The sequence below is a fragment of the Pipistrellus kuhlii genome, unplaced genomic scaffold, assembly GCF_014108245.1.
Source record: "Pipistrellus kuhlii isolate mPipKuh1 unplaced genomic scaffold, mPipKuh1.p scaffold_m20_p_2, whole genome shotgun sequence".
Lineage (NCBI taxonomy): Eukaryota > Metazoa > Chordata > Mammalia > Chiroptera > Vespertilionidae > Pipistrellus > Pipistrellus kuhlii.
The window spans coordinates 164,896,721-164,913,913 of NW_023425515.1; the positions used below are offsets into that span (position 1 = coordinate 164,896,721).

A 17,193-nucleotide genomic window follows, 5' to 3' on the forward strand; every position below is an offset into this window, starting at 1 on the left:
TTCACACGCACTCACACCCCTCCTGCTTCAGCCCAAGGAGGTCTCAGCCCCCTCAGACAGAGCCGGGGCTCCTCCATCTGACCCATCAAGTTCTCTGTTGCTAGTCCCGCCCCCTCCCAACCACTGTCTCCACCACCCGATGCTCTGAGCCACTCACAGCTCTCCCCTCCAGCCTTTTCTTATGCTGTTCCCTGTCCTTGGGTTACCCTTCCATCCTTTTTGCTCCTGGATAACTCTTACCTCGAGTCCCTCCGGAAGCCTCCCTCCCTTGGATAAGTCCTCTCCTCTGGGTCCCCAGGGGATTCATCACAGGGTTTTGTAACGAGGCCCTTGAGCCTATCCCCCCCTCTAGACCATGAGCATCTCCGTGAGCACCACTGTGTGGCCAGCACTCAGCACCAGGCAGGCACGGCGCAGATGCACGGTGGTGAATGAATACACACAGCAGTTGCACACAGACAGAAGCTGTTCTTGGCTGGCCCTGGCGCTGACTTAGGGCACGGAGGCTCGCTCAGCACCCGCTACCCAGAAGGATTTTGTCAGAGCCCAGTCCACCAGCCTGTAATCTCTTCTTTGAGATAAGCACAGTCAGTAGGAGATGGATGAGAGTCCAAGAGGGCCCAGGGGAATGAACAACCTGAACCCCTACTATGTGACCCAGCGGGGCCACTGGGAATGGACAAGGAAATCATCACCCCACACAGCCCTCGCTGCATCGTTAGAAATACCCCTGCTCCAGATTCACAGCTCAGCCCTTTGTGTTTTCTCTGCGAATCTTTCCATGTTGGCATTATTATCCATTTTACAAATGAGGAGACTGAGGCTCAGAGAAGACTGAGGCTGGGATTCCAAACCCTGGCCTCCCGCTTTAGGGTGCTCTCATGAGGATTTGGTACCCAGACAAAACTGGCCTTAATGCATAGGCTGGCTGGCCTGCTTCCTTTCCCAGACAATAAGAATCCTGCAATTCGAAAAGCTGCCTTCTTTGCCTTGGCTTCGAGGAAGCTCTAGGAGAATGCAGGGTTCAATCACAATAATTAAATGGGCTTGGGTTTGTTTGTTTTTTATTGTGTATATTTATGTCCTTTTCTCTCATCTATGTCAGTTTAACTACATATCCATCTTTTATTGTAAATCCCAGGAATTATTTTATTTTTTTAATTGATTCTAGAAAGAGAAAGAGGAAAGGAGAGGTGGAGAGATTCCCTGCTCCACCCATTCATGCATTCATTGGTTGCTTCTCATATGTTTCTTGATAGGAGACTGAACCTGCAACCTTGGCATGTCAGGACAATGCTCTAACCCCGTGGTCGGCAAACTGTGGCTCGCCAGCCACAGGCGGCTTTTTGGCCCCTTGAGTGTGGCTCTTCCACAAAATACCACAGCCTGGGCTAGTCTCTTTTGAAGTGGTGTTAGATGTTTAAGCTTTAAAATTTTGGCTCTCAAAAGAAATTTCAATTGTTTGATATTTGGCTCTGTTGACTAATGAGTTTGCCGACCACTGCTCTAACCAATTGAGCTAACTGGCCAGGTGCCATGAATTCTTTGTTTTTTTTAATCCTCAATTGAGGATGTGTTCACCAATTTATTTGTTTGTTTATCTATTATAGAGCGGAAGGAACAGAAGAAAAGAGGAATGGACAGAGGAAGGGAAGGGGAGGGGAGGGGAGAGAGAGAGAGAGATCAATGTGAGGAAGAAACATTGACTGGTTGCCTCTCATACATGCCCAACCAGGACGGAACCTGCAACCTATGTATGTGTCCTTTCGGTGTACAGAACGACACTCCAACCAACTGAGTACCCAGCCAGAGCCCAGGAATTCTTAAAAGAAAACAAGAATTCAATAATAAGGAATAAAATAGGCTGGAACAGAAGGGAACGGACCAGAACATCCCAGGGATTTTCTGGTGTTTCCTCCACCTCTTCTCCTCCATAGGATGAAACAAGCGCAGAGAAGGAAAGGGGTGAGGCGACGCCCGGAGTGTACTCCGGCTCTCCCAGCTGCTGCAGGCCTCGCTCTGGCTGACAGCCACTGGGCACAGTAGGCACAGTGGGCACAGTAACTGGAGTTAACAGACCCTTGAACTACATGGATTTAAACTGCAGAGGTCAGCTGAAAAATTCCACGTATAAGTGGACCCAAGCAGTTCACACCCCAGTTGTTCAAGGGCTCAACTGACCTGTGAATGTGTTTTAATTTAAAAAAACAAACATTTTAAGTCAAAGAAACTGTTGTCTTTATACCACTACCACACAAAATGTGATTTTAAGTATTTTTTATGGAGGAAGGGCCAAAGCCCAAAGTGCTGGGCCACGAAGGTCCTGTGAGGCCCTCTCCCGGCCCCCTCTCACCAGGAGGACTGGAAGCTCCCACTTCCCACCTGCCGGCCCCCGGGGCCCAGGCCTGCTCTGCACTCTCCTCCGACAGGATCCAAGGGGGCGTTTTCGAGAACGTTCCAGGGGAAGTGTGCCTTGCCAGGTGAATCTAATTTATACCCTGCGGTAACCACCGCAGACAGCTCCTGAAAGGCTGAAACCGTGCCGGCTGGGAGGGGATCCCTGGCTGACTGCACCGGCCTGTTGTCAGGACAAACTTCCTGGCTGCACAATGTGGAGACGATTAGAGAGCTGGTGTTTTGAAGGTAGAGTGGAGAACCTCCTGACAGAGGTGCTGACTGCAGGCGGCAGACTCTCCGTTCCTCACCCCAGAGGACCACACCTCATCTTCCTAGCCCAGAGCTGGGCTCACTGTGGGGGGAAAGGGGAGAATTGCCGGCCTGAGAAACACCATTCGAGGGTTAGTGGCAACAGAACTCAGAGGAGAGGTGTGGCAGGGGAAGGGCCTCTGGGCATCACTGCTGACCCTGAGTGACTCTGGAAATCACCGCTGACCCTGAATGACCCCAGGTATTCCTGCTGACCCTGAGTGACCCCGGGCATCACTGCTGACCCTGAGTGACTCTGGAAATCACCGCTGACCCTGAATGACCCCGGGTATTCCTGCTGACCCTGAGTGACCCCGGGCATCACTGCTGACCCTGAGTGACCCCGGGCATCACTGCTGACCCTGAGTGACCCCGGGAATCACCTCTGACCCTGAGTGACCCTGGGAATCACCACTGACCCTGAGTGACCCCGGGCATCACTGCTGACCCTGAGTGACTCTGGAAGTCACTGCTGACCCTGAGTGACCCCAGGAATCACCGCTGACCCTGAGGGACCTCGGGAATCACCATTGACCTGAGTGATCTTGGGCTTCACCGCTAACCTTCTGCTGGCTACCCTACCTCTCCAGGCCCCAGTGTGCTCACTGGGAAGATGAGGCCATTGATATCAAAAGAGTCACTGAGACAACACAGACCAAGGAGAGCACATTCCTGACAAATGCCATGAGGTTGTCATGAGAGTGATATGGAGTGAAGAGCAGTAAACAATTCCAGGCAGATGAGACAGGATTATAATTCCCACTGAACAGATTAAGAAACTGAAACAGAACCAAAAAAAAAGTTAAGTGGCAGAAGGAGGAACGCACGAGGCCAGGGTGGTGAGGGACTACGGATTTATTCTATTCAATCATCCCCACACCCGCCGGCGATGGCTCCAGCACCCTGTGAGGGGAGTCAGCGGCTTTTAAAGCACTTCGGGCGGGATTTTTCCGGGCGGAGACCTCTTTGTGCAGACCCAGAGGGGAGAGAATGGAATGTGGTCACTGCAAGTGAAAGTGGTCTCAGCAAGGGGACTGTCCATAGTGAGATGACCTGGAAAGCCAGTTCCTGGGGGAAGGGGAGTAATTCAATTGCTTCGTCAAACCTAACAGAAACAGCTTGCCCAGCCAAGGCCCTGCTGAATAAGGGATCACACCAATTCTTAGACATGGACCTGGGTCCAGGAGCCCTGAAGTCAGGGTACAGGTGATCCTGAGGACTGGTTTACTTGGAGGCAAATCCTGACCCAGCTCTTCCCTGCTGTGGGAACCCCAACATTCTGTCATCTGCCCAGTGTATGTAGTCACAAGCCACAGAGTCCTTCTCTCCATCCTGGACTTGTCTCTTCACCCTTCCTCAGGACCAGAGCCTTAGGCAGCTGATCCCAAATCCCTCCGTTTCTCTGCCTCCCCAACCTGTGAGGTCAGATCTCTTCCTGTGTGCAGGAGTCGGGAAGTAGGGCCCGAGGACCCCTGGGGCTCATGGTGCAGGGTCTTGATTCAACAACTCCCACCTGGAACAGGCTAAGTGAAAGGATTGGCTCCTAAAAAGGACTGGCTCTTCAGATTACACGTGATTGCTTCTGAGGAGTCATAGTAACTAATTAAGATGCCTTGTCAGGGGTCCGCTGGGTGAGCTCAAAGAAAATGGAGTGAGCAGCACCTGCTCAATTACTGAAACACACTGACACGTGGTAGTCTGGAGCAGTGGGAGGCCAGGGTTTTGAATCTTAGCACTTAACTTCTCTGAGCCTCAGTCTCCTTATCCATCAAATGGGAGAGTAATGCTAACATCAAAAGAGTCACTGAGACAGCACAGACCAAAGAGAGCACATTCCTGACAAATGCCATTTTCTTTCCATCCCCACACTTTAAGCTGTTTGGGGGTAGTTTAATCATTTCCCCTGCTGCATTCTTGGGTGTAAGAGTCCTTGTGTCGTCAATTAATGCAAAATTGTATTCTTGCTCTATCTTTGGGCCATGGTCATAAAAATAGGGTCTGTGGAGGCAGAATTGATGATAAACAGCTGCAGGGACAGCCGCTAATTACTGAACATCTATGGGGAGAACTTGACTGGAGATTTCTTTCCAAGCCCCAAACTAGCGTGGGAACCTGGATGAGAACATCTCCTTTCTGGGCCTCAGTTTCCAAATTTATAAATGGATTGAGCCTGGTGGTTTCTAAGTTCCTGTCTGGGTCTGAGGTTCCAGGAGCTGGTGGACTCGGGTTGAGGCCTCTGCTTTACTCTAATAGCGTAGGTTAAGGAGGAAGGGATATGAGGGTGAGGGGTAGGGTAGGAGGAGTGAACTAACACGTGCTGAGCGCCTACTATGCACCAGGCGTGTGCAGGGCTCTCTCGGTACACTACCCATCTGGCCCAACCCAGACATGCCTCGTGGACAGCAACCTGTGAATTCCTCACCACAGCCCTGAGCGTGTGCTGCAAAAACCCTCATTTTACAGGGACTCCTGACTCCCTTGCCAGCACACTCCATCACGTCGGTCCCACTGAGCCAGACTTTCCCCTTCGTCATTCAATCACTTAGCAAGCACTTGTTGATCATATTACTTCCAGACATCGAAGACACAGCAGGAAACAAAACCTAAAAAGATTTAGACTTCATGGAGCTTACATGTGAGTGGAGGAAACAGATCACAGACAAGCACATGTCAGGTAGTATGAAGCATAGAAAGTGGCTGAAGATGCTACTTTAGACAGGTGGTCAGGAAAGACCTGCTGGAGAAGGTGACATGAACTTCCATGAAAACCTCTATGGGCCTGAGTCATCGGAGATGGGGCTAGGGCAAGAGTATTCCGAGCAGAGAGAATGGCCGTACAAGGAGCCTGAGATAGGGAAAAACGCAGTCAGTTTGAGGAACAGCCTGGACCCACTGAGGCTGGAGGAAGAGAGAAGAGTGTGGAAGGATCTGAGGCCAGAGTGCTCAGCGTGGGTCCCATACCTGCCCCTTCCTAGCTCCATTTCCTTCCTCCTCCCCTGGGCCGTGCTAGGAAAGCAGAGAGATAACTATGATGTCTGAATGTCTGAGTATAAATGATCTTAGGCATCTTGGAGTCCAAGCCTTCCATTTTGCAGATGAGAAAACTGAGGCCTCAAAGGGATCTGATGACTTTCCTAGAACCACCAGGGAGTTTGAGTGCAGAGCTGGAGAGGGAGCAGAGCGCTGAACCCCTGGCCCACGCTCTCTATCAAGAATGACTGAATCAGGGTCATGAGACCTCAGGGCTTTGAACTACTCTGAGTCCTCATCACACACAGAAAGACAGAGAGGCTCCAGTCCTTTGGTTCCAGGTGCAGGAAGATAGTAAGGGGCTGAGATGGACAGGGGAAGTGAAGACTCGGGTTGGTGCAATCCTGTGAGGACCTTAGTCTAGCAATCCATCATCGTTCTTTCCTCATGTACGTAGGTGTGATGTTTGAGACCCACCCACTAGTTAAAGTCTCCCTGAGTCTGCTGGGTGGTACTTCATGAAGCAGAGCCTGCTGGGAGGGAAGGTGATTCTGACATGTGTGGACTACGCAAGCCACCAGCTACCTCCTGCCACATGGCCTTAGCGGGTCATCTCTGCCCTGGGTCTTGGGTCCCATCTGCCAAAGGGCACCGCAGCACTTGGGAGCTGCATCAGATGAGATTCTGGGGAAGGTTCTTTCCTTGAGCAAACCCAGCAGCAGCCAGGGCTCTTCAGAGCCTGGGAGGCAGTGATGGTACAGACGGAGGCAGCATACAGCCGGTACTCTGTAGATGTTTCCTTGGGCTGGGAGGCAAGAGACTGGGCTTGATTCTTTAGATCACTTTTCTCGGTGATCTTCTTGAGCCAAACCCTCTCTATGGGCCTCAGTTCCCACATCAGCAAACAACAAAAGTGCAAACAAGGCATTCAGACTTGTGGCCTCCAGGAGCCTCCTCCCCTTGTCCTGGATGCCTGGTGAGAAGGAAAGGGAGCTGCGGTAGGGGTGGGAAAGGTGGGGGAAGCATCTGAGGTGCGGCAAACTGGTCTTTCTCCCTGGCTCAAACTCTCTTGACTTCTAATTGCTATGTTCGACACTATCAGGCCAAACTGTCTCCCAAACCTTGGGGTTCAGCAGATTCTGGGAAGCACAGAATCATGGTTAAACGGTGGTGCAGAAGGCAGCTTTGGGCAGTGGCACAATCACAGAGCAGGGAACCAGAGACATAAGGTAGAGTCCAGGTGTGATACCTGAACAGGTAGCTTCCACGCTGTGGATTTCAGTGACCCCTCTGCCATGGCCCTGTACATTCCCGGAGCACGGGAGCTACCCATCCAACTCTGCATCCGGGGCCCATCGTTCCATCTTCAAGAAATGCACAGCCCAGCAGCACCATGCCATCTGCCTTCTGAGGCTTAAGTCCCCAACACATAGATTTATCAAGGGAGGCTGGAGGGTGTGTGGAGGAAGAAAGAGCCGACTATGCTTCTTCGGACGGCCACTTCCCAGCCCCGTAGAAATGGCCACTCGCAGGGTCCCAGCGTCCCAGCGATGGGCTCTCATTTTATCATTAGCTGCGGCGGAAGAATGCATGGCGAGGAGGCAGCGCGGCACGAGTCGGCGCCATAATCACTTGCAGACCGCGCTGGCCTCAGGCCTGGCAGAGGAGGAAGATTTATTGTGGGGATGGAGAGAAAACAAAGAACAGTTGTGCAAACTTTACGGAGCTACATTATGAGAAATGCCTTTCCTGTTTCCCACTGGTAAATGTGCTGGACGCCGTTTCCAGAGGGAATTGGGTGCAGACACTGTGCCCCAAAAGGCTTGCCCAGCTGAGCTGAGCTGGCCTGGCCTGTGGTGCCAGGCCCTGGCTGACGGCCAAGCCCTGCTGTCTGAGGCGCAGATGACCTGGCTGCCCTGTGAACCTGGGGACGAGAGCTCCTTTCTGGGCCTCTGTGGCCTCCTCTGCCCACTGTCCCCCCCCCCCCCCCCAACGTATCTGCCTCATGACCAACATGGTAAATGTGAACACTGACTGTGTCACCCTCCCATCCAGAACCCTTCCACCACTCTCTCTGCTGCCCTCGGGGAACCACGCCACCCACACCTGACTCTGAGGCTCTGCCACCTCTGTTCCCAGCTCCCAGGCACGCACTGCGCTCCAAGCACCAGAGGATGCCAGTGCTTCCCCCAGGGGTCAAGGCGGTCACATCTCAGAACTTTTATAGATGCTGGTCCCTTCCCTTGAAATGCTTTTCCTTGTGGTCTGCACCGAAAAAGGTTCCCCCCTCCCTCAAAGCCCAGCTCTGATGAGGTCCTGGGGAAAGTCTCTGTGGCACTGAGATCTTCCCTCACCTGATGCTGCACCCACCCCCTGCTTCTGGCATTGAACGGGGCACAGTGTGTCTCAATCAACGCTGTGTTGAAAAGTTGGCAGGAGGGAGGGGGAGACAATACAGATGAGCCCAAAGCTGTCTCCTGGGGTGAGGAGGAGAGATACAGGTTCTGGGTTTTAGAGCGTCGAGGTGACCATGGCCATGGGGCTGTTGGACAGAAAAAGGCAGGACACTGAGGCCTGTCATGGCAGCAGTCCAAGGGAGGCGCACAGAGCCGACTCGGCTAGCCCATCTGCCATCAGCAGAGACATAGCCTATTAATTCTCCGTGAGGAATTTACCACTGCCAGGATGTCTCTCTTAGAAAACATAGTCTGGACGCTTTCTTAGAGTCATTGTTGATTTTATCTGACTTTCTCATTCCAGAAAGAGAATCATTTCAATTCCATTTACATTTAATTCAAAAGCTCCTCCCCCCTTTATTATTTTAAATTCATCTCAGAGGGTTGTATGTTTTTATCCTTCATTTTTTCATATTCCATAAAGCAGCATTCACAAAACCTGGCCAGGGTTCCTTAAGCGTGGTGCTCCCAGGAATTCTCATCTCTTTGAGAGCATGGGTTTGATGACTCAAAAGAAAAAAAAAAGAAAAAAAAAGGAACAAGAGCTCCTGTTTTCAAGCATTTTCAAGTATTTGCCAGGCATGAGGTAAGTGCGCCATATACATGATCTCATTTAATTCTCACGACACTTCCCCCTTTATACAGAGAGGGCACTAAGGCTCAGAGAGGCCTTGTGACTTGTTTGGATCTCACAGCCGCTGGAGGAGCAGAGCAGAGGTTTGAAACCGAAGGGTTATCCAATGTGCATGGTCCACCCTGGCTCACCAATTCCTGGCTCACCAATTCCTGGCTCATCATTTGAATAAGATGGGAAGGGAGTGACCAGGGATAGAGAGGAGGTAGGAGTGGGGATCAAAAGGTGAATGAATGGGAAGGATGTGGGGTGGAAGGTGGAGGTGGAAGTAAGGGGGTGGAGGCTGGGGTAAGGCTGGGCTGTTGGGCAGGGAAGGAGGAGAGGGCAGGGGAGCTGCAGGCAGAGGCCTAAAGGCCAGACATTGCATTTGGGGGAAGCCTGAGGCTAAACCCATCCGGGAAGAACATACCAGGCAGGAGCACTGTGTTTGGAATTGGGAACTCCACTTGGTCCCCTCCAGGGAGCACTCTGCAGGGTGCAGAGCACGGCTCCTCCACCCCTTACAGAGACTCCTCTACGGTGAGCAGCACAAGCCCCATTTTACAGATGCATACACTGAGACTCGGGAGTGAAGGGGCTTGTCCAAGATTGCATAGCTAGTGAGTCTCCAATGCCACCTACCTCCAGTTCCTCTGCCTTCCCAGGCATGCCATTTCCACCCGGGCACTCAGTTTCCCACTCTCTACATCACACGTGTCAAACACAAGGCCCGCGGGCCAAATCCGTCCCGCCAGGCCTTGCAATGTGGCCCGCACCGCGCTGTCATCACTGCACTCCGCTGTGTTTCCATCACAATGACAGTTTATGACTGTTCAGTAAACCATTCGGCCCGCGATTTAGGCTGGATTTTAGATTTTGGCCCCTTCTCTGATTGAGTTCGACACCCCTACTCTACATAATGAAAGAGGGCCTCAGGGCTCTGGCCTGACCGTAAGGCCAGAGCTTCAGAAAGGTTGAGTTTGATTTTTTTTAAAAAAACTAGGGGCAAGAGGAAGCCATCCAGTGTAAGCCAAGATCTGTGGTGCTGGCATCTTAGCTTCAAGAAGGGAAAAGGCATTTTAATCTGTTGGGCCCTCTGAACTCAGAGTGCTATGCATTACCCCATTTGACAGCTCAGGAAACTGAGGCTCAGAATAGCCAAGTCCCATCCACAGTCATGTAGCCTGTCTGTGGCAGAGCTGGCACTTAAGCAGTTTTTCCTGTTCCTTTGGGGACATTGGCGACAGCATGGCCTCTATTCATTTTAGACTCTCCCTTTTCTCCTTTCCTAATGCAAACTGCCCGGACCAGTCAGATCCTCCCACTGTGCATGCACTGTATGCCAGGCACCATGTGAGCACCTCGTGCAGAGTTTCTCACAGAAGCCTGACCACAGTTCCATTCCCTCCACTCACCAGGTAAGAAGACAGAAGCGTGCAGAAGCCAATTTGCACACAACCACAGGCTGATCGATAGCAAAGCCAGGTTTCAAGCGAAGGCTGTTTTTGCAGAAAACCTTCCAAGCACCAGATTAGGGGGTGGACATGACCATCTTTAAGGTCCCTTAAATTTTGCGACTTCACAAAAAACTGCTCTGGAGGATAGTATCCAGGCAACCTCACACAGCCTTGGAGCAGGGAGGTCAGATGGCTAGCCGGGCCGGGTGTCAAAGAACATGTGGTCCCCCAGACACTCAGCCACAACGGGAAGCGCTGTTACATGTGGGCAATGCATTCTGAAAGAGCAGGAGACAGAGAAACGGGAGCAGAGGAGGGGACAGTTGTGAAAGATGGCTAGAAATTTCCTGTGCTAGGAAAGGCATTCCACACAGGGGGACCAGCAAAAGGCAAGGCCCAGGGGAGCAAAAGAAGCTGGAGTCCAGGAGGAGAGGAGGCCTCGGGCAGGGAGGAAAAAAGCAGGCGTTCCAGGGCTACCATTAACTCTTAACTCCGGGTGGCACGGGGCCACTGGCGCTGCCTCCCCGGCTTCAGCTTGCCCGTCTAATAATGAGTAGATAAGAGGACTGACTGAATCCCAGGAGAGACCCCAGAAGGGCTGTTAACGAGGCACATCTGGATGCCAACTTGGAAGCTGCCTTTGCCCAGAAAGTTTTCCTACCCAGACCCTTCCTCCCCGGAGCGAGGTGAGGCGCAAACCCCCATTTCCAAAGCAGTGGGCTTGACAGACACCCTGCACGGGCTGGGCCGGCCTGGCCTCTCTAGGCTCATTTACAGCAGGATTCTCCAGGGTGTTCAATCACGTTCCACCTCACAGGCTCTCGATCTCTCCAGAACTCCCAGCCTCCACAAAGAAAGCTTGTTTTCAGGTGATGTACTTATTTTATATGCAAAATATCTTACTCCTCTTCCCAGGAGCACCCTCTCCTCCAAGACGGAGCAAAAGACCTGTTGTGTCAGCAGGCAGGGGCCTGCAGCAGGCCCTCACGGTGACGGGGCCATTGGCTTAGGAAAACAAGTTAAATGCTGATGTCTAGTGGTTTCCCTGCTTCCCCCAGACTCCCTGAGGTCAGACTGGCTTGGATTCCCTTCTGTGACCCCAACTGCCTCTCCTTCCCCATCCCTCTCAGCACCCAGGGTTTTGTTTCTCAGGACGGGCAGGGCTGTGGCATAGCAACAAGAGCAAGCCAGCCCCAGGGCCTGGCACACAGGAGCTCAGTCACGACGTGCTGAATGAGTTTCAGATCGGAATATTCTCCTGATATAGGTAAGAAGGCTGATGATTATTCTCTGCCTGGAAGATGGCTTGGGGTCTTGACGGGCGCACAGTCTCTGGATTCAGGCTGAGACCTGGGTTCAAATCTAACCCACAATATACCTGGGGCCTGGACCTGAGCATGAAGTGGACATCCCTTTCCCCATTTGTAAAATGGCGATAATAATTCCAGTCTCCAGGAATGTTCTGAGGGCTGAAATCATGCATGTGGGCAAGCCCTATATAAATTGAAAAACACAGTGTTTCAATAATGTTCCTGTCCCTCTTGACAGACTTGGACAAGGTTATGTGTCAGGCCTCAGATCCTCAGCTCCTAGCTCCCCTCCCTCCACTGACCAGCAATAATATTGTAAGGTTCAAGGGCAGTGTCCTTCCCACGGTGTCAGATGTCTCCTGTCACATAGTCCTATCTCTGGACCCCAGCTCCCAGCACAGGGCCCTGCACACAGGGCAGTCTGCCCCTCGGGTGACGCAATGTTTCAGGAGGACCCTTCCCTGGTTTGTGGGTCACTTTCCCACTGTCTAACCTTCCCCAGCCGTTCCCTTCAGGAAACTCCCTGCCCAAGGAAGCCCAGTTGCTGTGTGCTCCCTGGCCCTCACCACCTCTCAGGGTCTGTCTTCCCTGCTAGACCTGCCTGCTCAGATACTTCAGGCTCCCAAATAATTCCCAGGATGGAGCCTGAGATGTTGAGGTGAGTCAGGGTGGCTGCTGGCCTGGAAATACGCCCTAACTCAGGGCTGGGAAGGCACAGATGCCCAGGCACTTGTCGGCTGCAATTTAAGAAGCACAGAGGAATAGACTCTTTGGAAGGAAGAGGCTGGACAAAGGCTGGTGGTAAGTGGAAGGCAGCAAAACCTCTGGAGTGGTCCGGGCAACCGAGCCAGGGGAAACAGAACAGGCCATGTGGCCTCTGAATGACCATTTCTGCTTCTGTAAAGGGAGCATGATAACTCAGGGCTGGGCACAGTAAGTCTCAGAATAGTTAGTCCTCTTCTCTCTCAGGACTTCCCATGAGTTATGATCCCAGCCTGTCAGTCAAGTCTCTCTGACTCTCAGCTCACAGCCTGGCTGGGCAGATATGGTCAGTAACCATCCCCTGCCAGGTGGCAAACTGTGTGACCTTGGGAAGGGATGTAGCCTCTCTTGGCCTCAGAGTTTCGACCAGTATTGTCTGAAGATGGCATGGGGAATCGCCAACACTGAGCCAGAATATAAAAATCCCTGAATCTCAATAAACAGCAACTCTCTGCCTCTCCCCTCTCCTCCCAGCACCCAGGGTTTTGTTTTCAGGGGTGTGGGGGGCTGGGGCAAAGCAAAAAGAAGAATCCAGAAGCCCCAGGATTATGTGACATGAAAGCATGTTTGGCCTGGGCCGGCCCTCTGGGAGGTGGGTAAGGAGGTCCAGCCAGGTGGCTAGTGGTCCAAGTGTCTTGGCTGGTTAAGGATAATCAATAATGACCAGCTTTTGGTCGTATGCATTTCCCTGGCCCCAGGTCCAAAGGCACCAGAGGCAGAGAGTCCATAACAGAGAGTGGTGGGGACCAGTGGCCGGTGCATGCAGCTGCGGAGGGACCCTGGCAGGATGGAAGGCCAGCCTGGAGGCTCCAGCTGTGCATGGGACCAGGGGCTCTAACCAGAGCCTCCTCCCCGTGCCTCTCCCAGCACCCCTTCTACTCCAGTCATCCTGGGCAGACACCCAGAGCGGGCAGGCGCTCTGCATCGCTGGTGGTCACCTCACAAGGCCAGCGGCTCACGTGACAGCCCTGCCCACCTCACCAACAGCAGAGGTTGGTGCAATTAGCTGACCTCAAGGCCAGCCTCCACCACTAACTACCTGCCAAGCCTCAGTTTCCTCGTTTGTGAAAGAGCCATAAATGATCCTGTCCTAACTCCTAGGGCTACTGCACGGGTCTCCTGAGATGATCAATGGAAGAAGGTGTTGCGGGAAGGTCAGAATTAACTAAGCACCTCCCTAGGTCCTCTCTTTTAATCCTAATAACAGCAATCCTGAAAGGCAGGTACTATTATCGCCCTCATTTAATAACCAAATGTGTTTCAGTTGAGAAAGGCCAAGTCACCTGCCTGAGGTCGCACATCTGATGAGAGGCAGGGCCAGGCAGGGACCTAGGTCTTGTGACTCCAGACCAGACTCTCACCTGTCTACACACAGTTCCCACACGGCACTCACAGTGTTGTTCAAAGCTCTTCACAGAAGTCAGGGGCTGTTGTCATTATTACCTATAGCAATAAAACGTCATATGCTAATTAGACCAGACAACCTTCCGGACGAAGCCGGGGCTGGGAGGTCCGAGGCAAGCCGCCGCGGCTGAGATGGCCGAGCTCCTTGCACAAATGTCCTGCATCAGACCTCTAAGTTTCTTATATTATAAAACCCGAGGCTACCAGAGGTTTTTCCTTTTCGTTCTGCCTCTCTTTTTCTCGATGTGGAGAAAAGCAAACTACACCCGGCTAATTCCTTCAGACTCAGACAATCAGAATTCCAACTGTCTGGGACAGCCAACCTAAGAAAGCAAGAAATTAATCTTTTCAAAGCTAAGGTCTTCGAGGCGTCGCAGCAGTATTTGGGTTGGACGTAACCTTGCTATCATAACGCAGATGAAACCCCAAATGTAATAAGGCTAAGACAACTCGGACCACGTAAGAAGCATAACAGGATATTGCAAAGAGATCAGGGGGCTTCCTCTGGGCAGCGGGACCAGCCAGGGGAGGGCGGGCTGGGGGGATGGGCGGCATGGTCTATCTGGGGGCCGGCGACGGGAGTCCCGGTCCCAGGCCTGGCTGAGGGCGGGGCAGCGTGGCAGAGGGGAGCCGGCTCCTCCCCGACACCTCGAGGCCGCCTGGTGCGGAGCGAGGCTTCACACTTAGGTTAAATGTAAACCAGCTGCAGGATCGAGTGTTACAGTTGGAAGGGGTGGAGAAGGCTTACCTCATGAAAGAATTGTGGAAACGGCTGCTGGAAAGATAATAAAAGGATTAACTGCTATTTTAGTGGGCCATTTACTCTTCAATCAAAGTGTCTCATCTATTTCCTGTTCTCCAGAGGCTCTGGGCCCAAATTCCTTTGTCTATTACAGCACATGGTAGCAGAGGCCTGTCATGAGAAATTAATAATTTTACAGGGAAGGGTGATTTTACTTATCTGGGTGCGGGCTGGAGACCGCCCCTTCCCGGGGGTTGCCTGCCACGCCAGCATCTCAGGAAGGGGGAGCACCCCCACTGCAGGCAGGGAGGAGTTCAGAGGAGACCTCTGCTACCATCTCCAGATGGGGGGACCAGGCAGGGCTGGCCCCACGACCCCAGAAGATAATCAGTGGAACAGGAGAAAATCTGCACCAACGAGAGCACCCCCACTTAGAAAGATGTGTGTTCAAATTCCACTCCGCTGGTTATCAGCTGTATAACCGTGGGCAGCAGAAACGTATTTATTGTTGTTAATATTATTGTTATCATGATTACTAGACTCTATTGTTGCTGTATCTCCTGCTGTCAAATGGGGGTTCTAATCGCATCTACCCCGTAGGGTAGTTGTGAGGACCACACAGAGTTACCGACTCAAATAACCCCTGCACCCAGTCAGCACTCAGAAGCTGCTTGCCAGTATGATCACCATAACCCCAAACCCTCAAAGCTGCAAGATGCAGTGTTTTTATAGCGGCAAGTGGAAGGCCAGCTGGACTCCCGGAACCTTTGTTTCTTTGCCTGTATAAACTGTTAGTTCCACAGGAGTCACAGGAAGATTAAATGGGTGAGTACAAACTCAGCTTTAACATCACCTCCTCCTGGAAGCCCTTCTGGGCCTCCCCTCTGTGAGCCCACGCAAACTCCATCCCAGAACCTGACCCTGATCTCCACACCATCTCCTACCCCTCCCTGACCATGAGTGCCCCAGAGCAAGGAAGATGGCAGGTCTGGGTCTGAGTACCCAGAGTCAGGCATGAGCCAGGTCTATGCCAGTGTCTTTCTGTGGAGTCTGCTGAATCAAGCAAGAAGCCCAGAGAGGGAATCCCGAGACTACACGGAGTAATCTGTGTTCCTCTGACCCACTTGTTAGTCCTCTATTTACCAAACTGGAAAATGGGCAGGATCGTTTCAATCATCTCCAAGGGCCCTAATGTGCAACACGGACACTCCTGCATGGTGTGATTCCACACGGGAGGCCCTCAGGTGAGAAGGCCCTGACCACACCTCGCCCGGAGTCAGACCATGTAGCCTCCACGTAGGCCCCCAGACAGGCACCAGTGGGCTCACCCACAGGAAAGGAGACAAGATGGACTCTAGCTCCAGGGTCTCAGAGGGAGAGAGGGCCCCGCTGTCTGCCAGCAGCCCTGGCCTGTGATGCCTGTGGGTCCTCTCCTCCCAAGCAGGAACATGCCTTTCAGCAGCCATGTGTTGTGACACCCGATGTGAACTGGAGCATCCCCAGAGAGTGGCCCCGCCACCAGCTCTCCCTCCAGCATACTCTTGGGCCAAAGACATAATAAACTCAAGCTCTCAGCCTGCTCACACTGGCCTCTCCCCACAACACCAGCACCCCTACCGCAGACTATTCACTGCCCCTCACTTGCCTATAAAGTGAACTTCTCATCCTCAAGACCCAGCCTCCTCAACGCTGAACAGCCTGGGCCCGGCAATGCCCAGCTCACAGCAGCACGAGAAGATGGGGACCAAAGGACACATACCTGGTCCCAGCAGGACGGAGTTTATGCTGCCGGTTGCCAATGCTTCCTGCCTCCTCTCTGGTCCCTGCCAAAGCTGCCCTGGGCTTTGAGCAGGGTCAGATGTGTGCCCCTGTTCCCACTGCACCCCTTTTCAGACTGAGCGCCCACGAGGCAGGGCCCAGTGACAGTGACAGCACACAAGTGTGGAGGAACTTACCCTTGGCTCTGACACCGCTGCAGCCCGGACACACCTCTCCCTCCCTCTGCCTCACCAACGCCCCCATAGGTGGGCACTGTGGCTCCACAGTCCTTCCACTCTGGGCAGGCACTTTTCCTGGGGGGCTGGCTGGGCCTTGGTGGTAGGCACGGTGGCTCAGCTGAGGATACCAGGGACTACATTCCTCTGATATGGATTTCCACCACCGTGAGAGCTGACGCAGAAATGGTCAGAATGGCCAGAGGCCCATGTGGCTGCAGGTGTGTGTGTGTGTGTGTGTGTGTGTGTGTGTGTGTGTGTTTACCCCAGCAGCACTGCAGGTGCTGCCTTATCTATTAACCCTTGGCCATACCCCCAAGGGGACCCATAGCTCAACTGGATGTTCATGAAGACCTGGTGCTCCTTACAGGGTCAGCCAAGCTGTGGGCTTCCCAGGAGGCCCAGGACCCAGCAGGACAGCTTGTGCCCCATGACTCTCGTGGCCGTCAGCATGTGGGACATTGAACATGTGCATGTAAGGGAGAAGGCTGGTGAGCCTGCTCTGACTTCAGAGCAAGTGTGTGACCACCTACCGTGTGTGTGCACACCAGGCCGTGTGGCATGCCTTGGGATGGGGAAGGGGCACATGGCGAGTACCAGGGGCCCTCTGCCAAGGTTCCCAGTGACAGGTGCACTGACCATCATGACAGCGGCCACATCCATAGTGTTCTTCCTCCCCTCCTCACTCAGCCATAGCGGGTCTCAGCCAGCCCCCGGCAAGGAGGCCCAGGCATGCCTCTCGGGCAGTGCGGGTCGGGTGGACGTGGCCTGGTGGCCAT

At 53.0% G+C, this 17,193-nt stretch overlaps 1 protein-coding gene across 1 annotated transcript in view; it reads right to left on the reverse strand.

Annotated features, from left to right (window-relative positions):
• The window catches only part of GLIS1 (GLIS family zinc finger 1), a 220,128-nt gene that overhangs the window by 61,210 nt on the left and 141,725 nt on the right, over positions 1-17,193 (reverse strand). The window lies entirely within an intron of this gene.